This window comes from Rhamphochromis sp. 'chilingali', assembly GCF_963969265.1.
Source record: "Rhamphochromis sp. 'chilingali' genome assembly, chromosome: 19".
NCBI classification, from domain to species: Eukaryota; Metazoa; Chordata; class Actinopteri; order Cichliformes; family Cichlidae; genus Rhamphochromis; species Rhamphochromis sp. 'chilingali'.
In genome coordinates, this window is record NC_137946.1 from 6,996,245 (window position 1) to 7,013,837 (window position 17,593).

Here is a 17,593-nt window from a genome sequence, read left to right on the forward strand (position 1 = left end):
TGAGCGCTCAGTGAATCTGCGTTCGACTGCTCCGCCTAGGGTCGACAGTGCAGCCTAGGCGGAGTAGTCGAACGCAGATTCACTGAGCGCTCAACACAGACAGCATCGTCAGAAGGAAGAGCGCAGGGCAAGCTAGCGAGACAGAAGTTAAGCTCTCCTTACAACATGGACCTCCCCCACCCTCATTCAGATCTGGCGTTTGGAATTATTTTGGTTTTCATGTGACGTATGACCCTGAAGGTAAGCGAGTCATGGACTAAAGTAAAACAGTATGTTGGATGTGCCATGCAATGCTCAATTACATGGGTGGGAACTAGTGTGTTAGCGCAGTTAGCTCGTTAACGTGTTGGCTGTCTAGCCCCATGCACGGGGCGATCGGCGGTAGCTCGTTAACGGAGATTTGCCGTGTTGTGGCGTTAAGGTCATTTCAACGAGATTAACCTGAAAGCACTAGTGGGAACACAACGAATATGACTGCACATTTACGCTGACATCATCCTAGTGCAAAGATAAGTGGAAGCAGAAAAAAAACAAGCAAGCATGCTACTAACTTTAGCCAAGTCATTTAGACAGCTGTTTAATATGCTGCTGAGAATATAGCCCAGAAGAAGCGGATAGTATAGCTTTTATTTTGGAAAGAGACATTTCTCTGTAATAAACTCTCTTTTCCAAAGATGAGTGATTCCTCAATCAGATACAGGGCTCGCAATATCGCTAGCCCGACGTCCCGGGGCTAGCGATTTTTTCAGTCGGGGTACCAAAATCTATCTCTGCCCTGCCCGTCGGGCTTTTGTAGGAAGGAAAAATATATGTCAATGCTTTTGCATTCTTTCGGAAATGTAGCTGGGTAATTATGTCATTGGCATCGGTGAGCCACTGTCAATATGTGACATATTGAAATCGCGTTTGAATTTGCGCTTGTTTTTTTGCTTTCACTTTGCAATCACGTGAACTGTGTATAGAGAGCGACAGCACTGATCTGTGAGTGATGATAATTTGTGCACCAATTCCTCTGACATCGTCTTATTAATTGTTAGCTTACTATGCAAACATGACAAGTGAAATCTCCTGCAGCAAGCTTAAACATGTGAGAGGTTGATCGCGCAGAGAATCGCTGAGCTTATGTGAGTCCGTGTGTAAAAGCAGCAGGATATATATTTGACTACGATGACCTGGATGACTGAGAACCTTCACAGACAGATATATATTTTAGTTCTGCTGAGCCAAATAAGACAGGTCAGGGTGAAGAAGTGACAGCCAAAGAAAAGCTTACCACAAAACGGAGAAGTTATGACAAATCAGACTATAAGGCAAAAAGAAAGTACAGCTTTATGGTTTCATGGACAAAAGAATTTCTGTGGCTGCAATATGACGAGCTAAATAACCAGGGCTGCACATAAGTGGTCCGCAGGTGCGTATTCGCTGTCAAAATAAAAAACACGCACAAGGGTTAGGGTTAAATTTAAAAACTGTACTTTTGAGTTAAAATATATATTTATAATTTTAATAAATGACAAATTAAAAAGGCATGAACATTTTTTTGTATCGAAAAAACTATCGAACTGTGACACCAAAGTATCGAACCGAACCGAACCGTGAATTTTGTGTATCGTTGCACCCCTAATGAATAGCACATGCCTTGTTGTTTGGCAGGTTCGGCCTTTCACTCTTAAATGGGAGTGGCATTTCAAAATGACCATCCTCTTTGTGCCTAATGCCGGCCTTCATCTTTGTTAAAAATTTGAGATCTTCTTGAGAGACCTTTGTGTCTTCTGGTGCTTTCTCAACAAAGTCAGACTCCAACATCTTTAGGACCTCTGTGGGAGAGATCATTTCCTTTATTTGAGTTCTGTAGACATAGTGAACCTTGTTGGTGAGATTTGAAGAGGGATTAATGTCAGGCACCACTTCCTTCACAATGACTTGGTGACTTATTCCGAAGGCGTCTCCATAATCGAGACATGGATTGCCATAACCCACAATACTCCATCCCAGATCAGTTCTTTGCGCAAACGGCTGATTTTCCTTTCCAGACACAACCTCCCAAGGAACAAGTGCTTGGGGGCAGTTGTACCCAATCAGCAGATCAACATCACAGCTTTGTAGTGGAGTGATCTCACTTGCAATGCATTCAAGATGAGACCATGCCTTAGCTGTTGCAGGCGATGGAATGTGATCTCGGTTTGCGGGAATAAAGTCTCTGGCATACGTCACTGGTAGGGAAATGGTCTTATTTGAGTAGAACCCTCTGACTTGTAGACCTGAGAGCTTGCGACAGGACACAACTGTGTTTCTTGAAGACTTGGTAGTGAGCTTTAGCTGAGTCGATTCACCTTTGATATGCAGAGCTTGTGCCGTTTCTTCAAGAATAAAGGCCGTATCGCTCTGTGTATCAAGGAGCGTGTACACAAGAATTTCATGCTCTGGCTCACCTTTGGTTGACACCCATACTGGAATAATGGAAGATGTGTGAGTGTCGTGAACATTCTGTTAGAAGTTGCTTCACTTGTTGTTGGTGTGACACTGTTGTCTTGTGAGACATCTGCGTTCATTTGTCTTGTCCTGTCACTGTTCTTGTGTGGATTTCTCCTTTTTCTGTCTTCCTTCATGCGATTGTCATGAAGACATGTTGGATGTCTTTTATTGCATGTGTCACAGGTTTCTCTCCCTTCGCAATCTTTGGAGCGATGACCAGAGTTCAGACAGCCAAAACATAACTTCTTGTCTTGAACAAACTTTAGTCTCTCAACAATGCTCTCATTTATGAACCTTCTACACTTAAGTAGGCTGTGACCCGACCTTTCACAGTACACACAACTAGCACTAACAGTCCTTTCATTTGAGTTAGTTGCTAGCACCTTTGCTCCATTGCCTCTGCAATTGCAATTTTGGCTTCTCGTGAGATGAAATCTACAAATTGGCTGAAGCATGGAAAGGTGTGAGTCTCTTCTTGCACTTCTGTAACCTTTCTGTTCCACCTTGAAGTAAGCCAATCTGGAAGTTTTGCGAGCATTTTTTGGTTTTCATTGCAGTCATTGAGCACTTCAAGCCCCTTCATTTGCGACATGGCTGTCTTACAGCAGCAAAGGAAGTCAGCAAATGCTTGAAGTTCCATACTGCCTTTAGAGCTTGCGTGCGTCAAGTTTGTCTCTGAAGGCCTTTGCTACGAGGAAGGGATTGCCATACCTCTCTTCGAGAACTGTCCATGCTGCATAGTATGCAGACTCTGTGCCAAGCGGGAAGTAGCCTTCTATTGCCTTCCTTGCAGGTCCACTTACATATTTCCTCAGATAATAAGTCTTCTCTTCAGTTGGTATATTTTTCCTGTCAATCAGAGTCTGAAAGGAAATTTTCCAATCATTATATCTGATAGGGTCGCCACTGAATATTGTTGGCTCTGGTACCGGAAGACGACTTGCATTAAGAGACACTGCAAATGCTTTGACCAGATCTTCTGTGTTCACCTCTCGGTGCGGTGTCACATTTCGTGGCGAGGAACACCGTTTCATATGCTGGTCATTGTTTTCAGACTTGACTTCATTTTTCTTATCAGATCTGTGGTGAAGTAGGTTGTATATTTCTTCATCTGAACATTCACTTTGTTCATACACCCGCTGTCGAGCCTTTGCTGCATTCAGCTTTTTTACAGTCTCAAGTCGCTCTACTTCTCTGCGCTTAGCTTCTAGAGCCTTTTGTCTTTGTGCTATTTCTGCTTCTTGCCTTTCAATTTCCTTCATATGGATTTCTTGTTCAAGCAGAACTTGGAGAGCAGCCTCATTTGCTGCAACTTCAGCAGCTGCATCTTGTCTTTTAGCTGAGAGCCGGCTGGAGTGTCTAGAGGAAACCCTCGAATGCGAAGAGAGCTTAGTGTGGTGTGACTTAACACTCATCCTGTCTGAGGCTTCTAACTTAGGCATAGACTCAGTCTCCTTCCATTTTTCATCCCTTTGACTTTTCACATCTGAGGCTACGGATTTAGATGAAGACTCAGTGTCCTTCCAAAGTTCTTCATCTCTTTGAACCTCCGCACTACTTGGGCTTGGACACTTTCTTACAGATTCGATAATTGTCTTTGTCATGGCTTCACACGTATCCATCCTTCGTCTTGTGTCACTATCTGGAGATTCAATACGTCTCAAGTCATCATAGGCTGCATTCACATCCTTAGAAGCACTCAAAACCTTGGAAACATGTTCTTGTAGCAGATCCTTTCAGCATTGACCATCTATAGCTCCTTTGGCATCCTTAATGACAACCTTCCACTTCTCATAGCGCACACTGAAACGATATGCAGCCTTCTTTATGTGCTCACCTTACAGTTCTTTGCCCTTTTCTGTCAATGTACGGACTCGTTGGCTCTGTCGTGCTCTTTGTGAGGTAGTAGAAACATCATCAGCTGTGCCTTCAACTGCTTGTAGTTGCTCATCTGCAGAGAGTTGTTCCACATCACCCTTTTCACTGACTTCTGGATTAGCCTCAAAGTCTGCCATTGTTGGAGGGGTTTGGGTTTTTTTGTGTATCTTACTTAGCCTTAATGTAAAGGTGCAGCAGCTTAAATTTGATTTGGTAGTTGAGGAGCAAATGAATATTAATCTATGTTTACTGTTACAACTTTAAAGCACAGTAATTACTATTACTCCTTAACATCACTTAACATGTATACTTAAGTCACATTACATATCTTGTCCAAGCCAGTAATACTGTTTCTTACAGCAACTGCTGAAGCCCACCATATGCACAATGCACAGGTTACTCATCACAACATTAACTTAACACTGTATGAATATCAGTCACTTAAACAGCAGAAATGTAAACAATGAGAAATAAAGAAAAAAGAAGAAATATTCCAGTCCTTTGTTCCTTTATAAAAGGAAACTTATCTTAATTAATTTTACAGTCCATTTTTTTCTTTTTATTTCTCTTTCTTGAGGATAATTATATTGAGTCCTTCAACTGAGGAAACACTTATTTTCGGGGCACCTGACTTTCCTGCGGGGCTGCGTCCGTCATCTACCCGTGCAGAGCGGAGTTCTCACTGTAGCACCCTCAAGGATTGACGTACGCACGATGTAGTTATAAAACAGGGTTTATTCTGGTCTTGGCAACCCGTGAGAACTGCTCACGGACAAAACAATAACACAAAAACATCACATCAAAATGTGCTCTTGTAATAAGTGCCAATCAATCAAAAATCCTTAATTACAGAAAATAAACATTTAAAATACACAAACCTCGTGAGCTGACATCCAGGAGGTGCTTAATAGTCCTTTATGGCCTTATTGCCTTATCTTCCATCTTCTTTGTCAATTATTTCCACTCTTTAAACAATATTTTCTCCATGTGTGGAGCTAACTGTCAGTTGCAGCATGCAGACACCATGTGCGCTAGCAAAAAAAGGTGGCTGGGTGGAGACCCAAACAGCAAAGCTGTACCCTACACAGTTCACCACCAGAGGGCGTAAAGGAACAAAATCCAGACATACAGCTTAACAAATATCAAATGCAACAAACATCAAATGCAACAAACATCAAATGCAAAAGACCGTTACACTTTGTTTCGTGTGAGTTCCCCATTCAAATGCATGTAATAGTCAGAAACGCACTGTCTTGACGAAATAAAGCCCTTTTGTACAACTTCATATAAATAGCTGTAACTTTTGATAGGCGACTCAGACTCACATATTTATGGCTTTAGCTTTCTTATACAATTCAATATCCCCGTGCTGGGCAAACAGTTTTTGCAGCAGTTTGAGCTAAGATTTTCAAGTTATTCACATAATGAAAACCTATACTTTGTTTCGGGCGAGTTCCCAATTCAAATGCATGTAATAGTCAGAAACGCACTGTCTTGGCGAAAGAAAGCGTTTTTGTACAACTTCATATAAATAGCTCTAACTTTTGATACATGACTCAGACTCACATATTTATGGCTTTATCTTATAGACTTCAATATCCCCGTGCTGCGCAAACAGGTTTTGCAGCTGTTTGAGCTACGATTTTCAAGTTATTCACATAATAAAAACCTATACTTTGTTTCGTGCGAGAACTCCATTCAAATACATGTAATAGTCAGAAACGCACTGTCTTGACGAAATAAAGCCCTTTTGTACAACTTCATATAAATTAGCTTTAACTTTTGATAGACGACTCAGACTCACATATTTATGGCTTTATCTTTCTTATACAATTCAATATTCCGGTGCTGGGCAAAAAGGTTTTGCAGCTGTTTGAGCTAAGATTTTCAAGTTATTCACATAATGAAAACCTATTGTTATGTTACTGCCTAGTTAGTTTCATGTTTTAAATGTCAGTAAATGCGCCGCCCTGTGGTCCCTTTAAGTTGATATTTTGTGACAGTAGAAGAAGAGTTAGACAGGAAGTTCATGTTTTCTTGCTATGTTGCTTCGAGATGGCTGCTCCACATTCATGTCCTTCTTTGGGTGTTTGTTAAAGCATTGTCTGTAAGTACTCAATGGAAAAGCAATGAGACACTCCAAGTGTTGTCTTTATGTGTGATGGACCACAGTTAACAAGTTTTCTATGTGCTATTCATATGTAAATGAGATCGCCAGTTCATATGCTAATTAGCGGTGCTAATCGTCATGCTAGCTTCTCAAATGCATTGTTATTGTCATTGGCACAAGTTGTTGTTAACAGTACAGATGAGTAATGTACATTTCCACATATGTTTTATTGTTACAGTTTCACAAAATGAAAGAATCAGTAAACTTCTCAAGATCTCATCTATTGTCTGGAGTTCCTGGGTTCATGTTTAGCTGTGTGGATAGCTAGTCAGACTTCTAGCGAAGCCATTTACAGTGAAAAGACAGCACCACAGCAAACATCATAGCTACAGAAGCCACCGCGTGGAGCTACGACCATCCTATAAGCTAAGTAAAGTATACGGGCGGACACAATCAAAATACAACAAATCCAAAATGTCTGAAAGTAAATCCTCCAAAGCCGAGACAGAGTCAGTCCGTTCCCACAAACCACCATCAAGAGCAGGTTCGTCAGCTAGCATTGAACTGCTCAGAGCAAGAGCAAAGGCTGAAGCTGCTCAAACAAGAGCCTCATATACAAAGAAAGAAATAGAAATTAAAGTCGAGCAAGCACGCTTACAAGCTACTCTTGACGCGCTGAGAGCGGAACAAGAGAAGGAAGCTGCCATAGCAGAAGCTAATTCTTTAGAAGCTGGTCTACTTGAATTAGGCTTCGAAACACGCAGTGTAGCTTATGGGCCACCCCTATCTGAGAGCAAAGAAAAACGCACTGCGCAGTATGTTTTGGAACAAACAGCTATCAATGCAGCAGAATCAACAGCCCCAGTAAAAACTGAATACAAAGACCCTACACCCGCCTTTCAAGAAATTGCTATAAAAGAAGGAAACAAAACAAACTGTGCTGCTACTCATAACGAACTGTACAAGCCCCCATCCACCAACTACAAAGAGTTTACACCTCTTGTTCAGACACCATATAAATCCAGTTATACTCAGGGCAATGAACATGCCCCGAGCCAACACACTTACGACCTCGCCAAATATCTAGCCCGCAGCCAGCTCATTACTACAGGCCTTACCAGCTTTGATGACCAACCCATGAGTTACTGGGCATGGAAATCATCTTTCAAAACCGCAATAGCAGGGTTAGACCTTTCACCAGGAGAAGAGCTGGATTTGCTGGTGCGCTACCTTGGTAAAGATTCAGCTAAACAAGCCAAACAAATGAGAGCTGTCAATATCAGATGCCCTGAAGTTGGTTTAGCTATGGCTTGGGACAGACTTGAAGAAATATATGGCTCCCCAGAAGCTGTAGAGCAAGCTCTCTTTCAAAAGGTCGACAGCTTCCCTAAAATCACACTTAAAGAGCCTTATAGACTCCGTGATCTTGCCGACCTAATGTTAGAGCTAGAGACAGCCAAGTTGGACAGTTACTTACCTGGCTTGACCTACTTAGACACATCAAGAGGGATCCAAGCGATAGTCGAAAAATTGCCGTACAATCTACAAGAAAGGTGGATGAATACTGGTTCAAGGTACAAGCACGATTATGGCGTCAGCTTTCCCCCCTTTACTGTGTTTGTCAACTTCATTCGCACTGAAGCCAGAACACGAACTGACCCTAGCTTCAGCGTCCACAGCCCTAACCAACCCATAACATCAGAACGAAGACACATGCACGAAAGGTTCTCCAAAGGACCCATATCTGTTCACAAAACTCAAGTACAGGACAAGGCAGATGCAGAAAAGTCTAAGTATGCTGTGAATCCAAATAAACAGTGCCCAATTCACAGCAAGCCTCATCCTCTGAAAAGGTGCAGAGGGTTCAGAGAGAAACCCTTGGAAGAGCGCAAACAGATCCTCAAAAAATTAAACGTCTGCTTTCGTTGCTGCTCATCTACTGACCATTTAGCCAAGAACTGTGAATCAGAAACCACGTGCACTGAGTGTGACAGCAAAAATCACATTTCTGCCCTCCACCCAGGTCCAGCACCATGGGAGTCTAAATCGCCCCCTTCCCCACAGCAAGGCGGGGAGAGAGACAAAGCAGACACCCAAGAAGTCACATCTCGGTGTACTGAGGTGTGTGGGGAAGGAGTGAGCGCCAGAGAATGTTCAAAAATCACACTAGTGAATGTATACCCTGCTGGACACAGAGATCAAACAAAGAAAATGTATGCAATCTTGGACGATCAGAGCAATCGATCGCTGGCACGTACCCAGTTCTTTGATGTTTTTCAGATCCAAGGAGAGAGTCGCCCGTACATGTTAAAGACGTGTGCCGGACTCACAGGAGTATCAGGAAGAAGTGCTTCTGGCTTTATAGTAGAGTCAGTGAATGGAAAGGCAAGTCTTCCTCTGCCAACACTCCTCGAATGTAACGAAATTCCAGATAACCGCTCTGAGATACCAACTCCAGAAGCTGCCCAACACCACGCCCATCTACGACAGATTGCCAACTTGATCCCGCCATTACACTGCAAAAACTCAAAATCTTACCAAGTATATTTGTCTTATTTCTAGTCAAAATTATCTCATTACACTTAAAATAAGACACAATCAGCTACAGGGCAACATTTCAGTAAGCTAAAGGAACTTGTTTCAAGACAGTGAATCTTGAAACTAGAGAAAAACTAGAGATTTTTCACTTGTTCCACTGGCAGATTTATTCACTTAATACAAGATATTTTAGCTTAAAATAAGTGAAAAAATCTGCCAGTGGAACAAGTGAAAAATCTCTAGTTTTTCTCTAGTTTCAAGATTCACTGTCTTGAAACAAGTTCCTTTAGCTTACTGAAATGTTGCCCTGTAGCTGATTGTGTCTTATTTTAAGTGTAATGAGATAATTTTGACTAGAAATAAGACAAATATACTTGGTAAGATTTTGAGTTTTTGCAGTGTAGACCCAAATGCTGACATACTACTACTGCTGGGACGAGACATGCTTCGAGTCCACAAAGTCCGGGAGCAGATAAACGGCCCAGACGACGCCCCATTTGCTCAGAGACTCGACATGGGTTGGGTCGTGGTAGGTGACATCTGTCTCGATGGAGTGCACAGACCCCCACACGTGAACAGCTATAAGACTTTCATACTGGAGAATGGCCGTGCAAGCCATTTTCAGCCATGCAACGGTCAAATAACTGTTAAAGAGACATTTACCAAAGCTCCTGAGCGCAGTCACAGCCTCCCAAGCCTTCCTGTGTCAGGATGTAATGTGGACAGCATTGGTCAGCAGGTCTTCACACGAACAGCGGATGATCACAAACTTGCACCATCAGTTGAGGATATGCAGTTTCTCCAAATAATGGACTCAGAGTTCTATCAGGGCAGCGACAATAGCTGGGTTGGTCCTCTGCCTTTTCGATCGCCTCGACAACGGCTCCCGAACAACAGACAACTGGCCTACGATCGCCTTATGTCACTCCGGCGCACTCTTGAAAAACGACCTGAAATGAAAACACACTTTCTGGAGTTTATGGAGAACATGCTTACCAGAGGACATGCTGAAGTGGCACCAGCTCTCAGAACCAGGAATGCTGGTACCTCCCTTTGTTTGGGGTTTACCATCCAAAGAAACCCGCCAAAATTAGGGTCGTGTTCGACTCAAGCGCCCCACATGAAGGAGTCTCTCTCAACGACGTGTTGCTAACAGGCCCCGACCTCAACAACAGTCTTGTTGGGGTGCTCATAAGATTCAGAAAGGAGCAGGTGGCCATAACGGCGGACATTGAACATATGTTCCACTGTTTTGTTGTCAAAGAGAGCCACAGAGACTTTCTCCGCTTCTTGTGGTACAAAGATAACGACATGTCATCTGAAGTTATAGAGTATCGCATGCGAGTGCACATTTTTGGGAACAGTCCCTCCCCCTCTGTCGCCATATATGGGTTGAAGAAAGCAGCAGCGACTGGTGAGCTAGATTTTGGGATTGAGGTGCGGACATTCATTGAGCGAGATTTCTATGTCGATGACGCTCTCAAGTCATTTCCTACTGAAGAAAAGGCCATACAAGTTCTCCAACAAGCTCAACGGGCTCTTGCTTCTTCAAACCTCAGACTACACAAAGTAATCTCCAACCGCCCTACAGTCCTAGAAGCTTTCCCACCAGAGGACAGGGCAAAAAACATTGGAAACTTAGACCTGTGTGCTCAAGACTCGCCAGTGCAACGCAGTTTGGGGCTGCTGTGGAATGTTGACACAGACACCTTCACATTCAAAGTTGACAATGAGCAAAAGGCCTTCACACGTAGAGGTGTCCTCTCTACTGTCAACAGTCTCTACGACCCTCTGGGGTTTCTCACTCCAATCACAATTCAAGGCAGACTGATTCTTAGAGAACTTACCAGCTTGACGGACGACTGGGATGCAGCACTCCCAGACAACATGAAGGCAGAGTGGAGCAATTGGAAGGACTCACTTCAAGATTTAGAAGATCTCCAAATACCACGCCCCTACACTTCTCTCTCTACATCTGGCGCCCAAACCAAAACACTTTGTGTATTCGCTGATGCATCCGTGAAAGCCATTGCAGCTGTCGCTTACATCAAACTGTCTACTTTGAACAAAACAGAAATCGGCTTTGTGTTTGGAAAAACAAAGCTAGCTCCTCAAGCCGGCCTCACAATTCCAAGACTAGAGTTATGTGCCGCAGTGCTTGCAGTTGAAGTTGCGGAGCTGATAGTAGCAGAAATAGACATCATGTTTGACGACATTGAGTACTACACTGACAGTAAAGTCGTGCTAGGCTACATCCACAATCAGTCACGAAGATTTTATGTGTACGTGCATAACAGGGTCCAACGCATCCTCCAATCAACATGCTCCAACCAGTGGAGGTACGTTCCATCTGAACTCAACCCAGCAGATCATGGGTCCCGCTCCGTTGCAGCAGCACAACTGAGCAGCACAACATGGTTTAAAGGGCCAGCCTTTCTCCTCAAACCGTCCGCACAGTCGCAATCTCCAGTCACGTTTGACCTTGTGGATCCCACTCTTGATACAGAAATACGTCCGCTGGTGACAACAAATCTGACACAAATCGCAAGGTCAACAGTAAGTTCATCCCATCTTGAGAGGTTTTCCGACTACAGTCCTCTCCTCAGAGCAGTTGCCCGCTTGACCCACATTGCTCGTTCCTTTGGTCAATCCAACCAAGCATCCAGCTGTCGTGGTTGGCATCTCTGTCAACCCACAGTGGAAGAATTGGAAAATGCGAAGGTCTGTATCATAAAGAGCGTTCAGAGTGAGTGCTACGAAAAGGAAATAAAGTGTATTCAGGAAGGGATCCCTATTCCCCCCTCAAGCAGTCTTTGGAAACTGCATCCTATTCTAGATAGCAATGGACTCTTAAGAGTTTGGAGGCCGAATCATACAATCTGAACTGGGTATCGACACCACTCACCCTCTCATCATCCCTGCCCGACACCACTTGGGAACGCTCTTAATACGGCACTATCACGAGACTGTGAAACACCAAGGAAGACATTTCACGGAAGGTGCCATTACAGCTGCAGGATTCTGGATGGTAGGAGCCAAAAGGGCTATCAGCACAGTGCTTTTTAAGTGTGTCACATGCAAGAAATTGAAAGGAAAAGCGGAATGTCAGCAAATGGGAAACTTACCATCTGAACGAATGCAAGTTGCACCCCCCTTCACATATGTGGGTGTAGACGTGTTCGGGCCATGGGACATTGTAACCCGGCGCACGAGAGGAGGACAAGCTAGCTCTAAAAGGTGGGCCGTGATGTTCTCATGTCTGTCAACAAGAGCAGTCCATATCGAGTTGATCGAATCAATGAGCACAGACAGCTTCATAAATGCTTTAAGGCGACTTTTTGCAATCAGAGGCCCAGCAAGACAACTAAGATCGGATTGCGGTACGAACTTTATCGGCGCCTCTCGGGAACTGAAAATGGACGGATCGAACATGTCAGTCAAGGATGTCGAAGGCTACTTAAGCAAACAAAACTGTTCATGGATCTTCAACCCACCTCATGCATCCCATATGGGCGGTGCCTGGGAGCGGATGATTGGGATTGCGAGGCGTATCCTCGACTCTATGTTACAGGACTGCAAAAGAACACTACTAACACATGAACTGTTGTCAACATTCATGGCAGAAGTCTGTGCCATCATGAATGCTCGCCCCCTGATTCCTGTGTCCACCGATCCTGAGTCACCCCTCATCCTCACGCCGTCGATGCTGCTCACGATGAAACCAGACTCAGCAGCGCCACCCCCTGGTGACTTTGGAAAGGGGATATTTCTGAAAGAACAATGGAAAAGAGTACAAGGTCTCGCTGACATGTTCTGGTCCAAATGGAGACGGGAATACCTTCATACTCTTCAGTTGCGACACAAATGGCAGGACAAGAAACAAAGTCTCAAGGAAGGAGACATCGTTCTGCTCAAAGACATTCAGGTGAAGAGGGGCAATTGGCCCATGTGTATCATAACCAAGACTTTCCCAGGGAACGATGGACTTGTCCGGAAAGTCGAAGTAACTACTTCACATTCAGGCAATAAGAAGACTTTCTCTCGTCCTGTAACGGAAGTGGTTTTGCTGCTGTCCCCCGAAAAGTTTAGTGACTGACAGTTTAATGTGGGATTGTCATAATCCCAGGCGGGGAGTGTTATGTTACTGCCTAGTTAGTTTCATGTTTTAAATGTCAGTAAATGCGCCGCCCTGTGGTCCCTTTAAGTCGATATTTTGTGACAGTAGAAGAAGAGTTAGACAGGAAGTTCATGTTTTCTTGCTATGTTGCTTCGAGATGGCTGCTCCACATTCATGTCCTTCTTTGGGTGTTTGTTAAAGCATTGTCTGTAAGTACTCAATGGAAAAGCAATGAGACACTCCAAGTGTTGTCTTTATGTGTGATGGACCACAGTTAACAAGTTTTCTATGTGCTATTCATATGTAAATGAGATCGCCAGTTCATATGCTAATTAGCGGTGCTAATCGTCATGCTAGCTTCTCAAATGCATTGTTATTGTCATTGGCACAAGTTGTTGTTAACAGTACAGATGAGTAATGTACATTTCCACATATGTTTTATTGTTACAGTTTCACAAAATGAAAGAATCAGTAAACTTCTCAAGATCTCATCTATTGTCTGGAGTTCCTGGGTTCATGTTTAGCTGTGTGGATAGCTAGTAAGACTTCTAGCGAGGCCATTTACACCTATACTTTGTTTCGGGCGAGTTCCCCATTCAAATGCATGTAACAGTCAGAAATGCACTGTCTTGGCGAAATAAAGCGTTTTTGTACAACTTCATATAAATAGCTGTAACTTTTGATAGACGACTTAGACTCACATATTTATCGCTTTATCTTATAGAAGTCAATTCACAGGGAGCACTGGCCCTGGTGAAATGTAAATATCCTCAGCCAGTAGCACAGGCTTTGTTTTAATGTGGATGGCCTCATCTAACAACACACTCCCTGGTGAAATATGGATGGTATTGGTCAGCACCACACACCCTGGTGTAATGTGAATGGCCTTAGCAAACACCACTGGCCCTGGTGAAATGTGCATGATATCGGTCAGCACCACAGGCTCAGGTGTAATGTAGATGGCATCAACGAGCAGCAGAGGCCCTGGTGGGGTGAATATGGCCTCACAGGAAGCACTGTCCCTGATGTAAAGTGTATGGCCTCAGCCAACAACAGTGGTCCTGCTGAAATGTGGATGGTATTGGCCAGCACCACAGGCCCTGGTGTAATGTGAATATCTTCAGCCAGTAGCACAGGCCCTTGTGTATTGTGGATCGCATCAGCCAGCAGCACAAACCCTGGTGAAATGTGGATGGTATCAACGAGTAGCACAGGCCCTGGTGTAATGTGGATGGCCTTATCCAGCACCACAGGCCCTGGTGGGGTGAATGTGGCCTCACAGGAAGCACTGTCCCTGGTGTGATGTGGATGGTAGAAGGCGGCATCACAGGCTGTGATGTAATGTGTATGGCCTCATCCAAGAAAAGTGGCCCTGGTGAAATATGGATGGTATTGGTCAGCACCACACACCCTGGTGTAATGTGAATGGCCTTTGCCAGTAGCACAGGCCCTTGTGAATTGTGGATCACATCAGCGAGAAACGCAGGCCCTGGTGTGGTGAAGATGGCCTCACAGGGAGCACCGGCCCTGGTGCAATGTGGATGGCATCAGCCAGTAGCACAGGCCTTTGTATATTGTGGATGGGATAAGCCACCAACACAGGCCCTGGTGAAATGTAGTTGGCCTCAGCCATGACCACAGGCCCTGGTGAAATGTAGATGGCCTCATCTAACAACACTGTCCCTGGGGAAATATGGATGGTATTGGTCAGCACCAAACACCCTGGTGTAATGTGAATGGCCATAGCCAACACCACTTGATCTGGTGAAATGTGCATGATATCGTTCAGCACCACAGGCCCAGGTGTAATGAGAATGTCCTCAACCAACACCACTGGCCCTGGTGTAATGTGGATGGCATCAGCCAGTAGCACACTCCCTGTTGTGGTGAAGATGGCCTCACAGGAAGCACTGTCCCTGGTGTAATGTGTATGGCCTCAGCTAAGAATAGTGGTCCTGGTGAAATGTGGAGGGTATTGGCCAGCACCAGAGGCCCTGGTGTAATGTGGATGGCCTCATCCAACAGTACAGGCCAAGGTGTGTTGAAGATGGTCTCACAGGAAGCACTGTCCCTGGTGCAAAGTTTATGGCCTAAGCCAACAACACTGGCCCTGGTGAAATGTGGATGGTATTGGTCAGCACCACAGGCCCTGGTGTAATGTGAATAGCCTCAGCCAACAACACTGGCCCTGGTGAAATGTGGATGGTATTGGCCAGCACCACACAACAGGCCCGGGTGTAATGTGGATGGCATCAGCCAGCAACACAGGCAGTGGTGTGTTGAAGATGGCCTCACAGGAAGCACTGTCCTTGGTGTAATGTGGGTGGCCTCAGCCAACAACAGTGGCCCTGGTGAAATATGGATGTTATTGGTCAGCACCACACACCCTGGTGTAATGTGGATGGCATCAACGAGCAGCAGAGGCCCTGGTGTAATGTGGATGGCATGACCCAGCAACGCAGGCCCTGGTAAAATGTGTATGGTATCAGCCAGCAGCACAGGCCCTGGTGTGGTGAATATGGCCTCAGAGGGAGCATTGGCCCTGGTGCAATGTGGATGGCCTCAGCCATGACCACAGGCCCTGGTGAAACGTAAATATCCTCAGCCAGTAGCACAGGCCCTGTTGTAATGTGGATGGCCTCATCTAACACCACTGGCGCTGGTGAAATGTGCATGATATCGGTCAGCACCACAGGCTCAAGTGTAATGTAGATGGCATCAATGAGCAGCAGAGGCCCTGGCGGGGTTAATATGGCCTCACAGGAAGCACTGTCCCTGGTGTAATGTGGATGGTAGAAGGTGGGATCACAGGCCGTGATGTAATGTGAATGGCCTTAGGCAGTAGCACAGGCCCTTGTGAATTGTGGATCACATCAGCGAGAAACGCAGGCCCTGGTGTGGTGAAGATGGCCTCACAGGGAGCACTGGCCCTGGTGTAATGTGTATGGCCTCAGCCAAAAACACTGGCCCTGGTGAAATGTGGATGGTATTGGTCAGCACCACACACCCTGGTGTAATGTGAATAGCCTTAGCCAACACCACTGGCCCTGGTGAATTGTGCATGATATTGGTCAGCACCACAGGCCCAGGTGTTATGTGGATGGCATCAGCAAGTAGCACAGGCCCTGGTGTGGTGAAGATGGCCTCCCAGGAAGCACTGTCCCTGGTGTAAAGTGTATGGCCTCAGCCAACAACACTGACCCTGGTGAAATGTGGATGGTATTGGTCAGCACCACACACCCTGGTGTAATGTGAATAGCCTTAGCCAACACCACTGGCCCTGGTGAATTGTGCATGATATTGGTCAGCACCACAGGCCCAGGTGTAATGTGGATGGCATCAGCAAGTAGCACTGGCCCTGGTGTGGTGATGATGGCCTCACAGGAAGAACTGTCCCTGGTGTAATTTGGATGTCCTCATCCAACAGTACAGGCCCTGGTGTGGTGAAGATGGCCTCACAGGAAGCACTGTCCCTGGTGTAAAGTGTATGGCCTCAGCCAACAACAGTGGCCCTGGTGAAATGTGGATGGTATTGGCCAGCACCACAGGCCCTGGTGTAATGTGATGATGGAATCACAGGAAGCAATGGCAGTGGTGTAAAGTGTATGGCCTCAGCCAACAACAGTGGCCCTGGTGAAATGTGGATGGTATTGGCCAGCACCACAGGCCCTGGTGTAATGTGGATGGCCTTATCCAACAGTACAGGCCCTGGTGTGGTGAAGATCGCCTCACAGGAAGCACTGTCCCTGGTGCAAAGTGTATGGCCTAAGCCAACAACACTGGCCCTGGTGAAATGTGGATGTTATTGGTCAGCACCACAGGCCCTGGTGTAATGTGAATAGCCTCAGCCAACAACACTGGCCCTGGTGAAATGTGGATGGTATTGGCCAGCACCACAGGCTCTGGTGTAATGTGGATGGCCTCAGCCAAAAGTACAGGCCCTGGTGTGGTGAAGATGGCCTCACAAGAAGCAGTGTCCCTGATGTAAAGTGTATGGCCTCAGCCAACAACAGTGGTCCTGGTGAAATGTGGATGGTATTGGCCAGCACTAGAGGCCATGTTGTAATGTGAATGTCCTCAGCCAGTAGCACAGGCCCTTGTGTACTGTGGATTGCATCAGCCAGCAACACAAGCCCTGGTGTAATGTGGATGGCCTTAGCTTACACCACTGGCCCTGGTGTAATGTGCATGGCATCAACGAGCATCAAAGGCCCTGGTGGGGTAAAGATGGCCTCACAGGAAGAACAGGCCCTGGTGTAATGTGTATGGTAGAAGCCTACATCACAGTCTCTGGTGTAATGTGGATGGCCTAAGCCAAAAACAGTGGCCCTCGTGAAATGTCGATGGTATTGGCCAGCATAACAGGCCCTTCTTTTATGTAGATGGCATCAGCCAGTAGCACAGGCCCTTGGGTAATGTGGAAGGCTAGCAGCACTGTACCTGGTGTAATTTGTATTTCCTCAGCCAAAAACACT